We start from the raw sequence: 20,010 nt of genomic DNA, 5'->3' as shown, positions 1-20,010 counted from the left end.
TAGAACAGTAATTGAGATAACTCTGCACACAGAGCAATCCTGTCATATGATGCAAACAGCAAAAGGCTATTCAGTGAGATTTTTTTAGCTAGTCCACCTTATGATCACTTTGCTTGTTCTGTATTTTTCCAAAAAGGAGTCTTTTAGCATTAGTTAAGCAGGCAGAAATTATCTCATACAGATGAAACTATATTGCAACCCCAACCAGTGAGGGTAAGGAAATGAGAGTGTAAGATAGAAAGGAAGGAGAAGAGCAGCTGATCATTGTGCTGAAATATCTTGTGTATATTGTACTTTTTAAGAAGATGTTTTACAACTAGTTCAGGACACTGAATCAAATATCCGGAAAAGGGAAGATTTGAATCCACTGGGATCATATAAAACAAAATTTTCCTCTTCCTCCTACTCCAGTAAATGCGATCATGGCAAAACAAGCTTTGAGAGAATCACTTTGATTTGTGAAATACTTTTCTCCAAAGGCTGCATTTTGAAAGCTATTTCCAAATAAGCCTGTGATATCCAGAAGTAGCAGAAGTATTTCATGCTTTAGAAAAAATTTTTAAAACAAATTTATGTATGCCTTCCTTCCCACATTACCTGCAATGACATGAAAACATGGTGTATGCATGTGTGTATGCATGTATATAGGTGTGCATATATAATGCAAAGGGAAAAAGCAAATGCTTTATAGAAATGTCTACTTAAATGCCTGCCTGAAAATCTATGCAGTATATTCTTTTTTAAGTAGCCTCCTCCTGGTAGTACCTTCACTCAGATTCTCACCATTCCCATGTAGTGTTCTGTAAATACCCTGTGAGAATGACTAGCAGGGAGGATGATCTTGCATAACAGGCAGCTGACTAATTTAGACCAGGAACATTGATCTACAATGACTGAAATAGTCTCAGTCTTGTTCCGATTTTGACATTTGAAGTTTTGGCATCACACTCATGGATACTTGTGTAGTTCAGTCTCCGGAAGTCACTGTTCATATATTTTTCCATTTTCAGGTGGAGCAAGAGAGGGTTAAGCCATTCCAAATATAAAAAATTGTTAGGATTTTGTGTGTCATATGTGTTCCTGACACACAGAGAGGGCTGTTCAATTTTTGTGAATGATCTCTGCCCTATCCACTTCTTTAACACAGGCCCTCTTCTCCATCTTTCTCAGTATGCTACTCCCTCCATATTTTATTCACCTTTCTGAGCACTGTATCTTGACCTAAGCTGTTGTTCTCTTTTATCCATTTAGATTAATTAATGTTTTCATAAAAAGACTGCCTCCAAAAGCTTATTGCAATAATGGAAGTCTGAGGTCTATATCTCACCTGTATTTTCTTCAGTTTTGGACCACCCAGGTAAAGCCTGGGGCTGTGGCATATGTTTCAGAGGTACACTAATTGTGCAGTTTCTGTGACCACCTAGGACACTGTTTTTTGAGACATGGATTTAAATCAGTGCTGGACACTGCAATGCCAAACACTGCAAAGAGGCAGGACTCGCTTGAGGACTGGTCTGTTCTGGGTCTGAAGCCAAGGGATGAAGCTGACCTTGCAAGGTGGGAATGTCTTTGACCATAAGTGATTACTAATCACTAGAGCCTCTTGGAGGTTAGCTCTGATGTTTTTGTTTGATTGATACTCAGCTCTTCCCATAGGTGTTTGCACATATTCAGTGTCATTGTACATGTATGTATTTGCAAACACATGTGAGAGTCCACTGGGGCCCTCCTTTGACTCCAATGAGCTTTTTCTCCATCCATGCTCTTGCACTTCTCTTAGAAGAGACCTTAAAAAACTTTCAATGTGCTATTATGCATATGCTACATAAATAGACATACATCTTATATTCTTTGCTGCCACAAAAATATGAGTCATTACTGCAAGTAATTTTGTTTTGAGTAACAGCAAACTGGATCTGAATTCCTGAAGTAGGAAGAAGTCAAGGAAGAAATGACTGTGTAGTTTGCTAGTTTTGTTTTCAGCAATGAATCCTGTAAAATAAACAATGCTTCATGAAATATATACCCTTAAAAGAAACCCAAAACCTAACCTTAGTCTGTAAAATATTGCCTCTGCATTTGTTCATTTAGATTTGTATTCTTATTGCAAAAATATGTCTAAAATGAGTAAAACACAGAAAAAGAATAGGTTAAGAAAGGAGCAGACTTTTTTGCAATTAATTTTTATAGGAAAAGGAGCATTATTTTTTTCTCACCCCTCACTCCCCCATGTCTTGCTTACAATAATCAGCTCACCAGTTTTAATCTTAACTACTTATACCTAACTTGCATCATTATGGAAAAGGTAAACTAGTTTGAATTCAAATTTTCTTCCTCCCTAACACCAGAATAAAGCGATGGGTAAAATTTAGGACACTATTGTATAATAAATGAGTAATCTGAGAAAGTGTAATGCATAGACAGCAGTCGCTCCTTGCTGTGCTGTTGCTCAGATACACAGCTTGTCTGAATCTAAACATAATGATTTATAAAAAGTGCATATTTGGTGATACATACCCCACAAGCCTGAAAACAGTGAACAGGAAAAATTATATTCATGTAACTGGTTGCTGCCTATTTGAAAAAGCCCTTTCAAGAGTACACTAAGCTACAGTGACATTAAGCTTTCAAAGCTACTTTGCAATACATGTTTTGGCTTGTGACTGGGAGAAAAGGGCTTTCAGAGACATCTACTCAAGGGCTTTTTTTTCTTTTTCTTGATTAGTGAAGAAGAGGAACTCTTCAGTGAGAATAGCCTGGCACTATACCATACCCCAGCAATGGAGAGGATGAAGTTAGACTTGCTTATATTTTTAAAGTGTGTGATTTGGTGCTCCTGTGATCCTCATCAGTATGTGGTTGGAGATATTTGTTAATTGATGGACAGAAAAGAATAGCTTGATCTTTATTCAATAGAGAAGGCTTTTGCAACATAAAGGATTATAAACATTCTCTTTGATAATCTCATTATTTTTTGAGACATTTCTTTAACTTCATATTAACTGCTGGTGCTCTGTTTTATACTGAATATAGATGTGCTTATCAAGATATTAGTGGGAAACACTCTGTATTTCTTATGAGACACACGTAGCAAAGGAGTGCAGGAACCCTTTGCCTCTGGGACCCATTCTTGCCCTCAGAATGAGAGTAAGCCTTCAATCTGTGTCATTTGATGGATGCCACAGAATCGATCTGGCAGGCTTGCTGTGGGAGACCATTCAAACTGAGAGGTGGATTTCAGGGAAAGCTTGGCTTTATTTTCAACTGCTCAGCCTTTGCGGAAGGTGAGGTGGATGGAGCTTGCTCCCTCTTGGTGGACATCCCTGCCAAGAGGACCGCAGCTCGGAGCGCTATTTTGAGTAGGTTCTGACTTGTGGAGAAAGAGATACTTCAGTCGCAATGATGCCATTTCAGCAGCTCAGGGGATATTTGCCTCTAGATGGAGCTGTCCACTTGCGTTTCAGTGGCGCTGGCTAAAGCAGATTCTCAAAGCTGCAGTGCTGCTCCTGGAAGGCTGCTCGGCAGAGCCCTACAGCCAAGCAGGTGCCCGGGTCAAGCTTGGCTGTGGGTGACAATGACAAACTCTCCTCTGCCTGTCTTGCAGACATGGGGATGGCAGAATAGGCTGCAGGGCAGACCTCCCTATTTACAGCAAAGACTTTTATCCCTGCTCCCATCCCTGGCTATTTTCTTGCAGGCTTTCTCTGGTCCCTCTTCTTGTTCACCCCTTGCAGCTCACTTTATGTCTTGGCATCTTCCAGGCCTACAGAAGTCACTTGTTCCTCAGCATCTTCATTTACTCCTTAAATCTATCTACCAGCTGCGTTCTGTAAAACAGTGACTTTTTTATAGCTGTGTTTTCTTTATACTGTGTACTCAATCACTGTGATTGTGAATCTGCACTGTATTTGTTTGTGCTTTAGGTAAAGTCAGGGCATGTCTTCAATGTGTTTGCGGCTTGGAATGATTTCTAAAGAATAATTTGTAGCTTTACAGGTCATTTAATCCCCAACTTGGATTAATTTAATCTGAGCAAGATCTGTGCTTGTTTTAAATACTGTCCCATTATCGATTATCTTGTTTGTGGGTTAAGATGCTAGCCTTCCCATAGCTTGTAATGCTGCAGCTGAACCCCTGTCTAAAGCCATATTTAGAACTGACTTCTTTATTCCCAAGAAGCTGGGGCTGTGAATTTTCATTGTACTGGGTATATGTGTTCTCAAAGAGAACAAAATGTATTTCTGTGCCAACCAAGTTGTAACATATTTTAAGTAGCATGATGTGACATACTTAATAGTTAGTATACAGAGGTCACTTTATTTTTTTGGCATTTCTCCCAGGAAATAAGACAGGAGCACAAGTAAGTAGGCAAGCGTAACAAAAAACAGCTTAAAATTCAGAGTAGCACTCTACCAATAAATATCAGCCTTTTGGTGTACTCTCCTTCCACAGTTGCACAAGTTTTATAATCTCCAACTAAACTGCTTCTATTTTGGTCAAAACTTGGATGCATGTGCATTTACTAAGACATCATCAGAAGGAAAACCTTCATAACATTATCATTTACACTGAAAAATTTTGAGCAGAGAATTGTTCAATATTTTCTATGACATATAGAAATTGCTGACTATTTTAAGTCAACAGCTGAATCCTTTGAACTTCTGGGAAGCACTTTTCTCCTCCTTTAATGTATCTAGGTGCCATGCATGGGAATGATACATGAAAAAGTGATCACTGCTGATTTGTTGTTTTGTGTGACATTTAATACATTAGCAAGAGTTTGTTATTATGAAAGTGAAGGAAAAGCTTTTACAGGGAAAAGCTTTATTTTTCAGTCTGGTTTAAGAAACTAATGTTGTGATAGGCAGTATTCTGAGTTCTTACAGGTTGGACATCTGGTCTGAAGTGCCAAGGGCAATTTGCATATCTATCTTTCAAGAAAGTGTTTATGGTTTTGGGAAAGCTCCATCTGTGAGTATTGGGGGTGTTGTTTGAGTCCTTGGGGCTGGCAATGCTAGAAGAGATTATGTAGATTTGAGTGTCGAGGGGACACCCTCAGCAGCACGAATGAGCCTCTGACAGTGGTGCTTCTCTACAAACCACAGCTCAGTTTGGTGTTAATTCCTGCTAAAGGTGTCAAGTATTTTACCTGCATGTCCTGTATGCAGGGAGTGCTCTGCTCTTCCTGGAAAAGGGAAAAAAGGTTCTCAGTGAAAGGACCTCACTGATTGTATTGGAGAGTAATATTAAGAACTTTCACCTAAAGGGAACATCAGCAAAATCACACATGGGAAAAATAAAGGGAAGTAACAGAACTGTTTAAGAATATATTGATCTGTCAAGTATGTCACACTAAAAGCAACTGGCTATAAGGAGGCATAGAGGTGAAAAGGCAAAAAAAGGGCTACTTGTATGTAGGAGAACTGACAGTGGTGGTTCAGGCAAGTTTTCAAAATAACAGGCAATACCAGGGAGCAAAATCGTCCAGTGTGCTGGAAGGAATTTAAGTAAAAAGCTACCTGAACTAAAAGGATAAAACTAAGAAATGTTTTAAATGACTGTTGAGGACGTAGCCAATGGATACAATTTTAAAGAACTTGGTATATTGAGTGACAGTGAGATCAGGAAATATTACAGGCTCTAGCCAGATTGACATTTATATAAGAAATCTGAAAGAAAGAATCATGCTGATTGCTGTAAGATAAACAAAAAATAGTTTTACATAGAGCTATTTCTTATTACAATAGATAGGGAATCTAACCACAGAAGATGAACTTTTAATTTTCTTAGTATTGGAAAGATTTACAATAATACTAAGCATAATCATCTGAATTTGGCTTGCTAAATCTCCAGCTAGTGCCTTTTGTCTGGCATCCTGTACAGAGTTTTCTGGGTTTTGGCTTTGCACTGGCCAACAGCAGACAGCTGTTCCACATACACTGCTGAAGCTGGGGGTCTGCAAAGCACTTCCACCACAAGGTTTCTCCTGCAATACTTTTTCTTATATTCAGATGTGGAATAATATGCCTCAGCTCAGAGTCTATACCAAGAAAGATAAAAGCAACAGAGCTAAAAGGCTTATAAACCAAAGAGATTACTTTTTTTTGTCTGAATAATTTTGGTGCATTTGGTGAATTTTAATGCTTATGGAAATGAAAGATCTTATTGGAGGCAAAGAAAGTGTAGGCAGTAACCATAGTGACTTCTACACATATCAGCTTTTCCAGTGTGCTTCAGTTCTAGACTGCAAAATCCCGGATATCAAATATTTGTGGGTGCATACTGGGCAATCACGATGAAGGGTTGATGCAGGGGTGTTATTGTCCTTTCATAAAAGACTAGAAATATGGGAACAAAAGTCATTTACCAAGTTTCTCACTGAGGTCAAATCTAAATTATGAAAGCATCAAAGGGTGCCACTGTGAATATTCGTGTTATTGGTGATGTTTTTCCTTTGCACACTGCCAGGGTTAAGTAATCTATCAGGGATATGTGCATCTTTGTAATGTCATTTTCTGGCCTCAGTCCCCCAGAGAAAACCAGGTTTACAGATGTACTGTAATATGCTTTCTCGAACTATTGCTAGAGGATTTTACTTCTTCCTGCATGCCACTGTTAATGAGTAGTTTTGCTCACATTTTCTTTCTGCAAGAAACATAAAACTTAATAGACATAATCTGATGAAAGAATATTTCTACCGTGTTGTTTGCTATGGCTGAAATAACTATTTTTAGTAGTCAGGCTAACCAGTAGTTTCACTGCACATTTTCACTGCCATAGCTTATGCTAGAATCCTCTGGATCTATTCAAGCTAAAAAAACCTTAGAATTTGTAGTACATGTCAGCTTGGGAACTTTCCTTTGGGATGTGAGCAAGGTTCTCTGAAATGAAAATGTACGTTGATAGAGGAGGGAGAAGATCTAACTCCTATTATATGAAATTATTATATATTTGAGTATTGCATATTGCAATATTGAGTATTGTATATAATATCATTAAAGTATTAAGTGTTTTGGTTTTTTTTATTACAAAGATGCAGTTTCCCTATCCCATGTTATGAATATTTCTTCTTCAAAAAAGAAGCATTAAATAAAATTTATTTAGTTTCTAAAATAAAGGACAGATTCAATTAGTTTCTAAAATAGGTCTCATAAAGATTGTGGTAAGACAATATACATTATTGTTTATTCAGATGTGTGTAAATACATGCATCTATTTACCGTTATTACTTTAAGTTAGCATGTAAGATTGAAGAGAATGTGTGTCAAAATGTGTTTTTAATGCATATTGTGGCATTCAGTGTATGCCATTTCCTCCCATTGTCTCTATATTATATTTTTCTATCTAGCTCAGATTTGTCACTGGGGAAGTGTCATTTAAGTGCTATAGGTTTTTCTGCCTTTGAAAAACTTGCCAGTCCTACACTGATACTTTGGAGTTTGACTTTTCAAATTTGTAAGGGACAAATGCAGGTTCTTGTCAAGCAGTTACACATACTCAGTATGAAGTAGGGTCTCAAAAGAAAGCCCTTCAAGAAGCTGTTGTAAAACAGAAAGAAGCAATCCTTGCTTTGAAGTCCTCTCAATTTAAACAAAACAAAAAGCCTTTCTTTTCCTGATTGTATTTCAAGTGAATGTGCCAAGACAGGTGTCTGTCTGAATGATTTTTTTGGATTCATTATTCCAGGATGCTCAAAACCAGCACTGAATAACACTGAGCCTTATATTTTTTCCCTAAGAGCTAAATCATTCCATCTCACTTAACTAATGTATTGATTGACTTTATTGAGTCCATAATAGTTCTGACTTTATGAGCTGTGATGCCTGGAAATGGATTAGTGCCAGTGCCTCTGATGAGATATGGCCAGAAGACGACTGTTCCGTCTCTTGGCAACATGTGAGGTTACAGAAGCTGACTTTGTTTCACCTTCAGAACAAAGCTTGTCCTCTCAGATCACTGTGTATCAGCCACAGTAAGAACCTGAACATGATGTCAAACCCATGTTTCAACTTGAAAATGTCCAAACTCTGGTAACTTTAGTTGTTGCAGCACAAGACACAGTTAATATTGGGGTTACATAGTACCATATTTGCATATGGGAGGAACAAAGCACAGAATACGTGAAGCAGAATTTTATTTACGCACCAGAGGATCTAGACTTTGTTGCTATATTTAGCAAATAATCAAGAGATATTACTGAGACCTTGTAGGCTCTTTCTCGTGGCTGCGACTTGGAAACAGTGCTTTGACTTGGAGCCTCACTGTGTGAGGTGCCTCCTTTGGGCTCACCAAACCCTTTGAAAGCCTTTGAATTATCTGCAACTGCTGTCACATGTCTCTCTCCCCCTTTCCCAAAAGTTTGTCAAGGGAGAACAGATGATTTGATATGAGATTTAACCTGGTTATCTTCAATAACTGGTCATCTTCAAGTCCTTCCTCTTTGCTTTATTTTTTCCATAGTTTCTAGAATGACTTTTTAGAACAACATTTTCAGTTTTGTCATAAAGTCTACTTGTCATCTTTCAAAGACATCAGATATGTGTAAAATAAAAAAACAGATAGGAAAAGATCACTTTTTTGTCTATTTTCACATCACTTTTTTGTCTATTTGAACTTACAAAATTGGGAAGGAGAAAGAGGGGAAGTGAAGGCAAGGAACACAGGACTGCAAGTGAACGAATTGTGTTTGACACAGGACATAGATCAGAAAACAAAAAGATAGAAAAATTAAAGCCTGTCATTTATCACAGATCACTGGTAACTATTTTTGCTTAAAAAACAAGGTCAGAAAGCCTACACTAACATTCTCAGATCAGTGATTTCTGAAGCAGTATTACTTGAGAAAAATTGGTAAAAATAATGGCCCTTTTTTAAAGTTTGTTAAAATGAAACAGTGCAAAGTTGAGAAACTTCTTAACTGCTCTAAGCTTACACACATCGGCAGGGAGACCAGGTGTTTACTGTTTCTTTTTCATTTCCAGTTATAGTTTTGAAATACCAAGTTCTTGAGTACATTCTGAAAATGCAAAGAAATGGGTGGAAGCTCTGAAAACAAAGAAAGAAAGAAAGAAAGGGGAGGATATTAAAAGCCTTTAACTTAAGCTCTCTGGATATGTTTTTAAGAAGAAAAAAGTGCAATTTTTGAAGCAAACTCATTGTCTTTAAAAGAAGGCATTAGTGCTATATTTTTTTTGTGTTACTATTTGTATATGGTCTTTCAGGATTGTCTTCCTCTTTGTTGTTATTGTAGCTGTTCTTCAACACTTGTGTTACAAGGCAGCCAGATGTTTTTGCTGTCTTGCCTCCAAATGAGTGAGGGATCATTGTTCACAAAGCTGTCCTGCTCACAGATGCATCTTACACTTTGATATTATCAAAATATGAAGAATTTCTGACACCCTAACCTGCAAGAACCCTCTTCTTTTCATGTCAAAGTTTTATGACCATACCACAGCTTTGCTGGTCAATGTTAGTACTATTTTATAGCTTTGATCTTCAATGAAGAAAACTCTCTCTATAGATCTCCTGTCTGCCTGATCTGAAATGCTCTAAGAATTAGATTTTTAGACTACGAGGATGAACCCCACCAATCATCTGACCTCTGGAAGATCTACCAGGCATCCTACAGTATCAAGGTCTATGGTAGAAGAGAGTATTTAGTTCCTGCTTATATTAAACAATATTTTGTACAGACTTTAGGGCCATAAATGTTTCAATGCAGCTGCCTTTCAAGGAAGTGGGGAGTTCCATTGAAAAGGAAATGACTTAGTAAAATGCAGTTTCACAGACAGAAAGAAATCAAGCAGAACTTTTTATCCTTTTCTTCAAATTTCCCAAACAATTCTGTTTTATTTAGAAGAGTCACTAGATGCAAACCACGGTTGACCCTTATCAATCAACAATTGTGCTAACCAGGTTTTGAAAAGCAAAGCAAAGCCCTCCTTAATTTTTTTTTTTAAATTTCTGCTCTCAATTATTTTTATGTTCATATGGAAATGAAAATTACGTGGTTTTCTATCAGAACATGTAATTTTTTATTTGGTAGATTTTTTTTACTCCTGTATTGCTAATGAAGTGTGAAATTCAAATGAACACTCGTATTTTCTTTGGGACACCAGCATAGCAGCCAGTGGTATAAAATTGATCCTGTGAACAGGACTTTTTTCTGACGGTTTTAGGGATTAAGTAATAATTTATTGTTATTATTACTCTTAAGAATTTATTTAGGTGTGATACCTGCAATTGATATTTCTAGCTTTTTGTTGGGAAATAGGATTTTGACAAGTAATTAAAAACTGCACGTTATTCTTCATCAACATTGCTCTATTATGACAAAATACATTTGGCCTTATGAGGCTGAACCCCCCTTTGAGTTTTCCATAGTGCTGTTGAAAAGCAACAGTGGTGAATCTCAGAGGGATTTAAGGAAGAATCTTTTCTTAGGTACAGAAATGTGATGCCTATTGTAGTCATGTCTGTCCAATGGATCCCATCAGTTCAGTTGAGCTCCTCAAGAGATTTACACACAAGTAGATCTGGCTAAAAGAATGAGGATACACCTTTTAGCCCTAAGCATTTTTGATCTTGGCTGCAAACATTACAAAGTATGGCAGACTAAAATTTCCTTGTCCAAGACTCTTGCTTAATCTTCCTGTTTGTTTTCTGTAGAAACAAGTGGAAGTGCAAGTTCTTAGAAGGCTTTTCCTTGTCTTAGTGAGTGTGATCTTGTTAATCGATATGCACATGGGGTGGCCTAAGTAATACAATTAACGGAAGCATCAGACAATATGCAGTAGCTGTTTTCCTACTCTACTTCTAGGAAAAGATGGCATGTAAGAATTCACTTCTTATTTGTACTGATGGTTAGCTGTTTGCAATTTAAAAGGACAGCATTGTACAATTTTTTTAGCATAATTTTTTGTTGGTTTGGTATTTCCCCACTAATTAATATGTTACAATGATACTTAATGGAGATGGCAGGGTTTCTTGCTACTCAAACCAGCAGACAAACTCATTTAACTGAAGCAATTTGTTTTGTCTCTACTTTAGAGACTATCTATTAAAATATCAGTATGCATTTTAGAAGGTAACTTCCTTCTGTTTCCTATTTTTCAGAATGGACTTTCAATAATCCACTGGTATTCTATAACTTAGGTTTTAACTCTAATTAGTGGAAAGCCCAGGCATTTTAAAGAAGATCCAGTCTGCTTATTCTCTGCCCAGAAATGTGCAGATTTATCAGCTGTCTGTAATGTCTGGAGAGATTTAATTTCCAGTTATGCTAGAAAGAACAAGCCAAACAAAAGGAAGACCACTAAGAATTTCAAGGGTGGTTTAAGGACATTTAGACTTGTTAGGATATCAGGGTATTTCAAAGATCCCAAATGTAAAGAAAATGCCTTAAGAGGGGTAGAATATTCTGTTGTGTGGTCTGCAGTTTTATCAGATGTCCACTGTACTTGCTTAGTATTTGATGTTGTGGCTTATGACAATCTCCCCATGACCAAGTACAATGGCTTTGCTTTCACTGGAGTGACTCATCCTTTCAGTATAATCCTTCAGGCCCTTCCTCAGACAGCAATATGCTTGGAGTATTTTCTTACAGTATCTCCCTAAACAATTAGGAAGTGTTGGAAATGATAGTCCATTCTCTATAGCACTATGTTTTATAAAGCTTAGAAGCATTTAAGCACGGATCAGAACCATTGAGGCATCTTCCATGGACTATGTTTAACATTCTCCTCTTCATGGGAATGAGCTCTAAGCTCATCACTGTGCATGGTAAGCTCAAAACTAGGTTAAGGAAGAGTGGCGATACCCTCTGGCTCCGATGCTGGAAAAGATACTGTTTTAAGAAAGCACGCGCTTTCCTACTACATCCTGGAACAGCCTTGAAAGTCTTTGTACCTTTACAAGGAAATCTGATATTTGGTGTTTCCCAAGGCAGGACTGAATTTGATGAGGCAGTGATTAATTTTCTTTTTAACTATTTTCTGTCTTTTTTTCTTTGCTTCATTTCCATTTCATCAGCTTTTATCTAGCCAAGAGAGAAACTTCTAGACCGTCAATCTCAGTTACACTCACACACACTTCTACCTTCTAACTGTTGTGTTATCTTTATCTTTTGTCATGGAAACACATGGAAAATATTTATGCCATCTGGACACACAGAGTATATGCTTTTCTATTTCCACCCAGTACTGAAATGAAGGGGTTATGATATCCAGAGTTAAAGCTGTGCTTTTGTCTTTTCCTAAACAGCATATTTAGGGAGATCAGCTAGTGTTATCTTGAAGGCAAGCACAGGAGGGAAAAGGAAAGAACCTCCTTGTATCTAAATGGCTGTTCAGTGCTCTGAAGTTGTTTTCTCCAATGTTTTCAAACTCTGAGGAAGGGGTTCTCTTTAAGGTGCCTGTAAAAACCCCATTGACTCCTCTGCTTTGACAGCATAATGTGTCTCGTAGCTATGGATGCTGTGTTCAGATTTTGCTTTCAACCTATCTAGACCTGAAGTGAGACATTTTGGTAGCAATCAATTCTGAAAGAGTTGCTATTATTATTAAAATTTGCACTGCCTTGCCTTTGAGACCCTATCTATGTGTAATACAGAAATTTAGTAGAGGGTGGTCCCTGGTCCAAAGAAATGATAAAATAAAGACAAAGTATTAAAAGGGAATGTACAGTAGAGGAGCAGGATTTTGAGAAGTAGACTCTATTTTTCTGGAACTACATCAGTAGAAATGTATATAAAGTCCTCTCGGGATTTTTGCTTTTAGCTTTAAAGTTTTCCACCCTGAAACCCCAGCTTGACTGGTGTTCTGGTGAGCGTTCTCCAAACATTAATGCAGATGGATCCTAATGTTATGCATTTCTTCCAGTGTATTAAGACATTGTTTAGATGCAGCTCAGTCTGTTCAAAGCAGGAGTAAGTAAACCAAGATTTGTGGAGATCCTATTGAAAAATGCCCTCAGGTAATTTTTTTTAATCAGGGGACCTTCGTCTGAAGTTTTTATCAACTTCTGCCAGGAAAAATATTAAATACAAGTTCTTAAGCAATTTGCTTTGGCCTCTAGGCACAACTGAGTCCCTTGGGGAAAGGGTGGGTAGGCAAGTGAACAGTGTATCACCTTTAACTCTCCTCACATCTCTGTGTGTTAAAGCAGGCAGATGGAAACTAATTTCAGCTATCTGTGAGTATCGTAACATTTCCCAAATATGTATATTTAATGGAATTATTTTTCTTAAGAAAACACTGATGTAAGAAATTAAATCCATGTAGCTAGTGCATGAAGCAAGCCAGTCTAGCAGCCTGGATTTCAGTCTAAGGGTAATTTGATACAGTGTTCATATTCCAAGCTCCTGTGACAAGCAGCTGCTAATTCTAAAACATATTCACTAAGAGTGGGCTAATTTGTGTATCACTGAAGCACTGGTCCTTTTTGCTGTCAATGCATATTTTACATTTGCAAGGAAAGAGGATATTCAGTCTTTTATTGTTTGTTAAAAATAAACTGACAGCTACACTTCTTAACAGAGAGTGATTTTGTTCATATCTACCAGTATCCTTGAGATTGCCGAAGGCATTTGAAAAGGTGCCACTGCTCTGTCATTATGTTTTATCTGCCTTTACTACCTCTCTAGGTTTTTTTTTCCCCCCAGTTTTAGGTGTAGGGTTTTTGTTTGGTTTTTTTTAATGAGCTCCACTAGACAGGTTTAATGCTTCTCTTCATTTACAGTCTTTTAGGTGATTATGCAGGATTCATGGTATCACATCAGAAGAAGCTACTGTAGATTGATGGGACCCCATCAACCACCCTGCCCACTCAATATTATAAAAATTTGTGTCGTCAGTAGTCATGACGTTTTGTAGGAAGTTGCCCATTTATGGATACTAGAGCAAATGATATCATCACAATAGGTGGCTCCTGTCTAAATAGGATCATTTGTGAAATGAGATTACAGGCATTTATCTGGGAAACAGGAGACAGAGGCACCTCCTTTATGTAATTGATATCCTGGGGAATTATTGTGTACAATAATCAAGAAAAATCTTCATTTCTAATTCTATTATGTGGGAAAAGAACCTTTCTTTTTTCTGCCTGCATAAAACAAACCCCACTTCCACATGGAATAAGCTCCAGACCATGTTTTCTATTATGCTTGAATATATGGGACATGCATTGCAATCCTATGCTTGCCACACTGCTGCAGTATACTTGTTTTGCAGAGCTCTGTAGCAGGCTAGTCAAAGCTGTGACTAACCAGAACCTTGGATACATACTCTAATCTCTGGCCTTTATTTTTATAATGAATTTGATTTGTTCATTGATTGTATATTTTTTCTGATTTGTGAGAAGCTTCATGCTCTGTGTTTGGATGCTGACTGCAATACAGCAATAGTCTTTGATACGGTAAGTCAAAGATGACTCATTTCTTACTCTTGTGCCTTCAATTTATACTTTCTACAACACCATCTCATCAGGTAGAAAATTATGTGTTAATTAATGTTGTAGTAGTTAATTTTCAACAGATGCTAGTCCCTTCCCTCTCCCGAGCACTTTGCACCATGTTTTTTTTCCTACTCATGAAAGCAGTAGGTTTAAACTGTCTTTAAGTAAAATGCTTTTGCTGTGATATTTTTCATAATATTGCCATCATTTTATCTATTCTCTAATTTCAATAATAAAAAAGAAAATAGATCACATGCAGGGATTTGGAACTTAACATGTGATGCTAGAATACGATAAGTTCAGTTCAATATTAACCTTTATTTCAGTGAACACAATTGGAAAGGCAAGAATCTTTTCAGGGATTTATACTTCAGATAAAGTAGAAGGGTTTCAGTTTTTATTTGAGTATTAATACAGTCAGATACGTTCAGCTACAAGAGCCCTTATTTCATGTGAAAGCAGTGGAGAGAAAATGCCTTACAGAAAGACAGTTTTCTTTGTAATGCAGCGTGCAGAAGATTCAGTAGTACTCCTTATCAAGTGCACTACATGAGATAAGAGCAAAAACCCCCACAAATTTGCTGCACGGTGATGGGAGCCTTTACCTTATAAAAATGTTGCTAGCAAAAAATGCTATTCAACAGAAATATTCTTTAATGAGCTTTAAAAAAAGTGCCATGATCACACACACGGAATGCACCCTTTTGGATACCTAACATTAATTGTACAGTAAGGGTTAAGATTTGCTATAAGAATTTATTTTGAGAAACCTACCTTTAAGCAGAGGTCTGGAGGATCACTGGGTTACTGGGTCTTCTTCAGTAAAATTCATTCAATCCTGGTTTTAGAATTGGCAACTTTGCAGCAAGTGAATAGTGTTCAAATGCTTTGAAATGTTTCGATATGGGAAGTATTCTCTGTATGTATTTTTCTCCCTCTCATGTTCTAAACTTTTCAACAGTAGGGATTTGCGGTGTTCTTTTTTCCACGAGTATTAGCCCTTCTAGTTTTGGATATGCCTATCCAAAAAACCAATAAATTTCTATTTGCCAGTATAAATTTCTGATGTGCAGGTAAAACAGCTTGCTCTTTAAAAGTTTATGCAGGAACAAAGCCACAAAGGAATAAAAAAAAAAAAGTAAGATCTGTATAAAATAAGAACAAAGGTTCAGGCTGGCTGTCATCAATTCACAAGTTGTAATTTCTGTTGCTTTTTCACTGCTGTGGAGAAGTTTGAAGGTTTTAATCATCATGATTATTTTACAGGCATGCATTAATATCAGTTCTTGCATTTGATCATATTAGTTCATGGATCCATATCTGTCATGTTTCCCTGTCATTTGAGACAGATTACATCCTTTCTATTTAGCAACAAGTGACCAACATGATTGTGTAGTGCCCAGTACAGTACACTTTAAAAGGTATCTTCTGAAATATGAAAACAGTCAAACAATATTTTTGCTACGTATACAACATCTGTGTGTTTAGCAAAGTTGGTGACTATTGGCATCATTTTTGAACAAAATATGTTATTTTAAAATACTAGCAGGCAGTTGAAGGTACTTCAACACATGAGGAGATTAAACAGCAGTACTGTGCCTGGTATTATTGTTTGCTTTTCCAAGAAAAAACACAGAATAAAGGCTATTTTGCTCAAATAGTTACATAATGAGATTTACTTAATATGTTTCATGAAAGCTTTTTTACTGTAGAGGCTTTTAAAGTGATCTAGGAAAATGAAAACATTTTCATAGATTTCTTTTATGCATATTAAGCAAAAGCTAAAGAAAAGTGGCAGATACTGAGTAGAGGCCAAATTGAATGCTCTATATTTCAGACATACAACTGTTACGTAGCTTAGCTGATCAAATCTCAAAAATCAAGTGTTTTGTAGGGTGCATGTTTTGGGGAACAAAAAAAAAAAAAAATTGTGTAGTCACTGCTTTTACTAGCCCACCTGCTATTTTGAACTTTTATTTTCAAAAAAAAAAAATTGCATTAATAATTTTCTACCAGTTTTGCATCTATTATAATTTCCCACTAAAGGAAAGCAGATTTGGCAGCTGATTGTCATAAATAATAAAATAATTTAAAAATAATAGAAAAGATAATCAACATAGTTGGAACAATAAGCACACTGAAGGGCACATAAATAAAAGCAAACCATCCATTATGTTTAACACAATATATACAGTTCTTAAAATAAAAAAAAATATACTGAAGGAGAAATGACTGTAGCACAGAGCATACAATGTTTCACTTGTGCTTTATCTAATAAGTTTTTAAATTATATATGGAGGAGTTATAGAACTCTGTAGCATAGATTACGTCATGTTAGTTATGCTCCATAAATTTTGCTTATTATTTCTGGTATTCTATTATTGCCAACATGTTAGAAATCTCAGCCGTATTTTTCTGACAACTTTTTGATCTATATACGTGTGATTTTTCATCTTAGATATTTAATTTTTTGCTTTTGTCATTGCAATAAATTTATGTAGTTAGTAATTTGGTTCTGGTTTCAAGGAGAAAAGCTTGAACTTGTGCTGGAGTTCATCAAGGAAAATCACAAATAACTGGACTTCTGTACATTCAAGTTTCATGAGTGTAGTACAAATGAGGCCAGGTAGATGTCTCTGATGTGAACATAAACGGAGCTAAGTCTGAACACAAAGGAAAAACTATGGGATCCACATTGCTATCAAAAATAAAATCTTAATAAATTATTCTACAGTAGTAAGGGAAATTAGCTGGATTTTGCAGTCATTTAAATGAAAAAGTTCTGTTCACTGATAAGTGTTTACTACAGCACAGAGGTCCATAAGTGCCAGCTTCATTTTCTTTGAATACAACAGGCATTACATTTTTTCTTTTTATATATACTTTAAGAATTCTGCTCAAGAACAGTGAAAAGGGCTAAAGTACATACAAAACCACACATCCTTGACTGGAGACCCCATGGCTAAATTAAATTGAATTCCTTTTAGTTTCTCATTGCTTAATATAAAATATTCATACCTGCAACAATGAAAGGTTTGCATAGATTGGTGCAATACAAATTATATCTGTTGTAGAATTTAATTGTTTTTGACAGATACACTTGCAAAATTGATATTAAAGCCTGAAAATTGTACAGGACAATATGAATGCCAGCAAAGCATACAGAAGGCAGCAAAGTAGTTCTGTTCAGCAAGCTATTAATTCCTCTTAGCAGTACATTACCAAGGTACAGATAGGGTAACAAGTCTGTTACTGTCAGACAACCTGCACAGTAGAGCATTCAGTGATATACAGAGAAAACCACATAGTAATTCATAGATTTCTTTTGCTGAAGGAAAGCGAAACCGCATCTTAGTTGCCATTAACATCTTCACAGAAATGGCAGGCAAATAATAAATGCTACTGCAGCATTTGTGGTAGTAATAATTACTTGCAGTGTAAGAGTCAAAGATTTAAAGGTGACCATTGCCCATCAAATGCAAGAGAGAAAGAGATCCAAAGCAGAAAAATCAGTTAGGGATGATATGTTTCCATGATCTCTGAGAAAATGCATTCTTTGTCACTAGGTTCAAGTTTTAGCTGATCTGTACCGTAATCTGTTGTCTGTCCTCTCAGTTCTAAGCGCTCTATCTGACATTTGATACAAGAGCAACAACATCCTTTAAAATTTTCAGTTCATTTTCTAGGTGACCTGCCATCATCAAATCCTTGGTTTCTAGGGCTTGAACATGCTTCTGCTGAAGCTGATGGCAAAACACTTACTGGCTTAACTAGGATCATGATGAGGGCAACGCACCATTTAGTAATAGAGGCCAGAAAATATCAGGCTGCTTTTTGCTTGTCATATCCAGGTGCTATTCCTGCGGGCAGAAATCTCACAGCAGTTCATGAAGAGGAAGAGGACTTCCTGTACTTTACCCACACAGAGAGGAGGGGCAGGGGCAGGCCAGGCATGTCAAGATAAAATATTCCAGCAGCACGGCACAGACGATAGCAGCATGGCTGGTGAGCGTGTGGCTTAGGCAGCCAGGTGCTGTGCTCCCCAGGCTGTGCTGCCACAGAGTAGCCTGCCTGCAGGTAGCACCATGTAGCACCTGCTGCCAGGACCCCACTGGCGTCCTGCACTTCAAATGCCAGGTTCTAAAAGGAAAGCAGGTGTTGGTGATCAGATGTTACTTCAGCACACAGTCACAGTCACACTCCCTCACTGTGGCTGCTCCTCTCTATGTGATGACAAGGAAACCCAAAGGGAGGTAGTTCATCTCCTACAGAAATTTTGTTGCGGGGTTGGAGAGGGAACTGAGTTCGGCATTGCTTTCAGGAGTGGGCCCAGTTCAGATGTTCTTGTTTTTAATGGAATCAGGCACCTAGGAGGTATTTATTCTTAGAAAGCTTGTCTTTGTGCTGGCTCTCCTAGAGAAAAGGCCTGGGTTAAACTCCCCCAAAACCTCACATCCCTCACCATTCATATCACCAGCATGGCTAGGAGAGGGCACAGAACTCAGGAGCTATTTTATACATTTCTGCAGAAATGAATTTTTAATCCCATTTTTTTCATGTATTTTTGTCCCTATAAATTTTATCAGTGGCTCTTTAAGTGGGGTATTGTCATCTGGACAATTATTCTTGCATCTGATTTATTTCCCTTCCCTCTGTCCAACTGCTGATAGAAGTAACAGGCAAGAACTAAAAGAAATTAAAACCATATTTTTTCTGTTCACCCTGTGTGTTTGACAGAATTTTGTATCTATTCAGCCTTATTGTTTCCTCAGTGCAATCATTTGGCTTCTTCCCATTTGTGCAGCCATAATAGAAGCTGAAAGGAGAAAACATCTTAAACCAAGAGGAATAATACTGTAGTGTCATAAAGAGTGGCAGGCTAAATAGCTGAATCGCATAGGGAATCTTGATTTTATTGATTATATGAAGTCAATGGAATCTTTCTCATAAATATGTAGTCTCCATACCTTTTCATAGACTTAGTTAAAGCTTAAATTATACCTTACACTAGATAATTAATTTGGGCTATTGCTCTGAACTGCCGTCTAAGCATTTATCTCTCCATATGTTAACCATACTGCCTCATATTGAAGTTGTGGTACCATTTCATTATTCCTTTAGCCGATTCATCTGAAGAGGTTCACATCCTGCCACAGACACTTGTTCCTTCCCACTCTATGCCCAAAGTATGCCTGTTTGTGATGACTTGGCTTTTTCTGTGGCCACACTCCAAACCATGGCTTTGACAAGACATTCTTTTTTCAAAAACGTGCAGAGACAAGCTGAACAGGCCTTTTCATAAATTATATTCTTTTATTTCTATGTGTGTGTAGTTCCATTTTATTTGCACGTTCCATTTCACAGTTCCATTTTAAAGCACACCAGATGTTAGCTAGGTTGATCTGGGAAAAAAATCTGGAACTAGGAGTAAGACTAACTTGCAGTAAGAACCTCTTAAATCAGATCTACATCCAAAGAAATATTAACAAGCTTGGTAAGTTTTCCTGAGCTAAATTTTGGGTCCATTCTAGATGAAAACATGTATGAACTTGAACTTTC

General features: G+C 37.1%; 1 protein-coding gene across 11 annotated transcripts in view; it reads left to right on the top strand.

Annotated features, from left to right (window-relative positions):
* Positions 1–20,010, top strand: part of DLGAP2 (DLG associated protein 2) — a 459,270-nt gene that overhangs the window by 121,164 nt on the left and 318,096 nt on the right. For 2 of the 11 annotated variants that reach the window (XM_010406503.4, XM_010406510.4), the window contains exon 1: positions 13,994–14,412. The exons of 8 other annotated variants lie outside the window; for them this stretch is intronic. The gene's annotated coding sequence lies outside the window, so the exon portion shown is untranslated. Of the gene's footprint in view, positions 1–13,993; positions 14,413–20,010 lie in introns of those variants that run through there. One more of the 11 variants, XM_010406487.4, reaches the window with a different exon arrangement.

Source organism: Corvus cornix, chromosome 3 (assembly GCF_000738735.6).
Source record: "Corvus cornix cornix isolate S_Up_H32 chromosome 3, ASM73873v5, whole genome shotgun sequence".
In the NCBI taxonomy this organism is placed as follows: Eukaryota; Metazoa; Chordata; class Aves; order Passeriformes; family Corvidae; genus Corvus; species Corvus cornix.
Note: the sequence above shows the minus strand (reverse complement) of the source record. Positions and strands in the feature narration are given on the sequence as shown.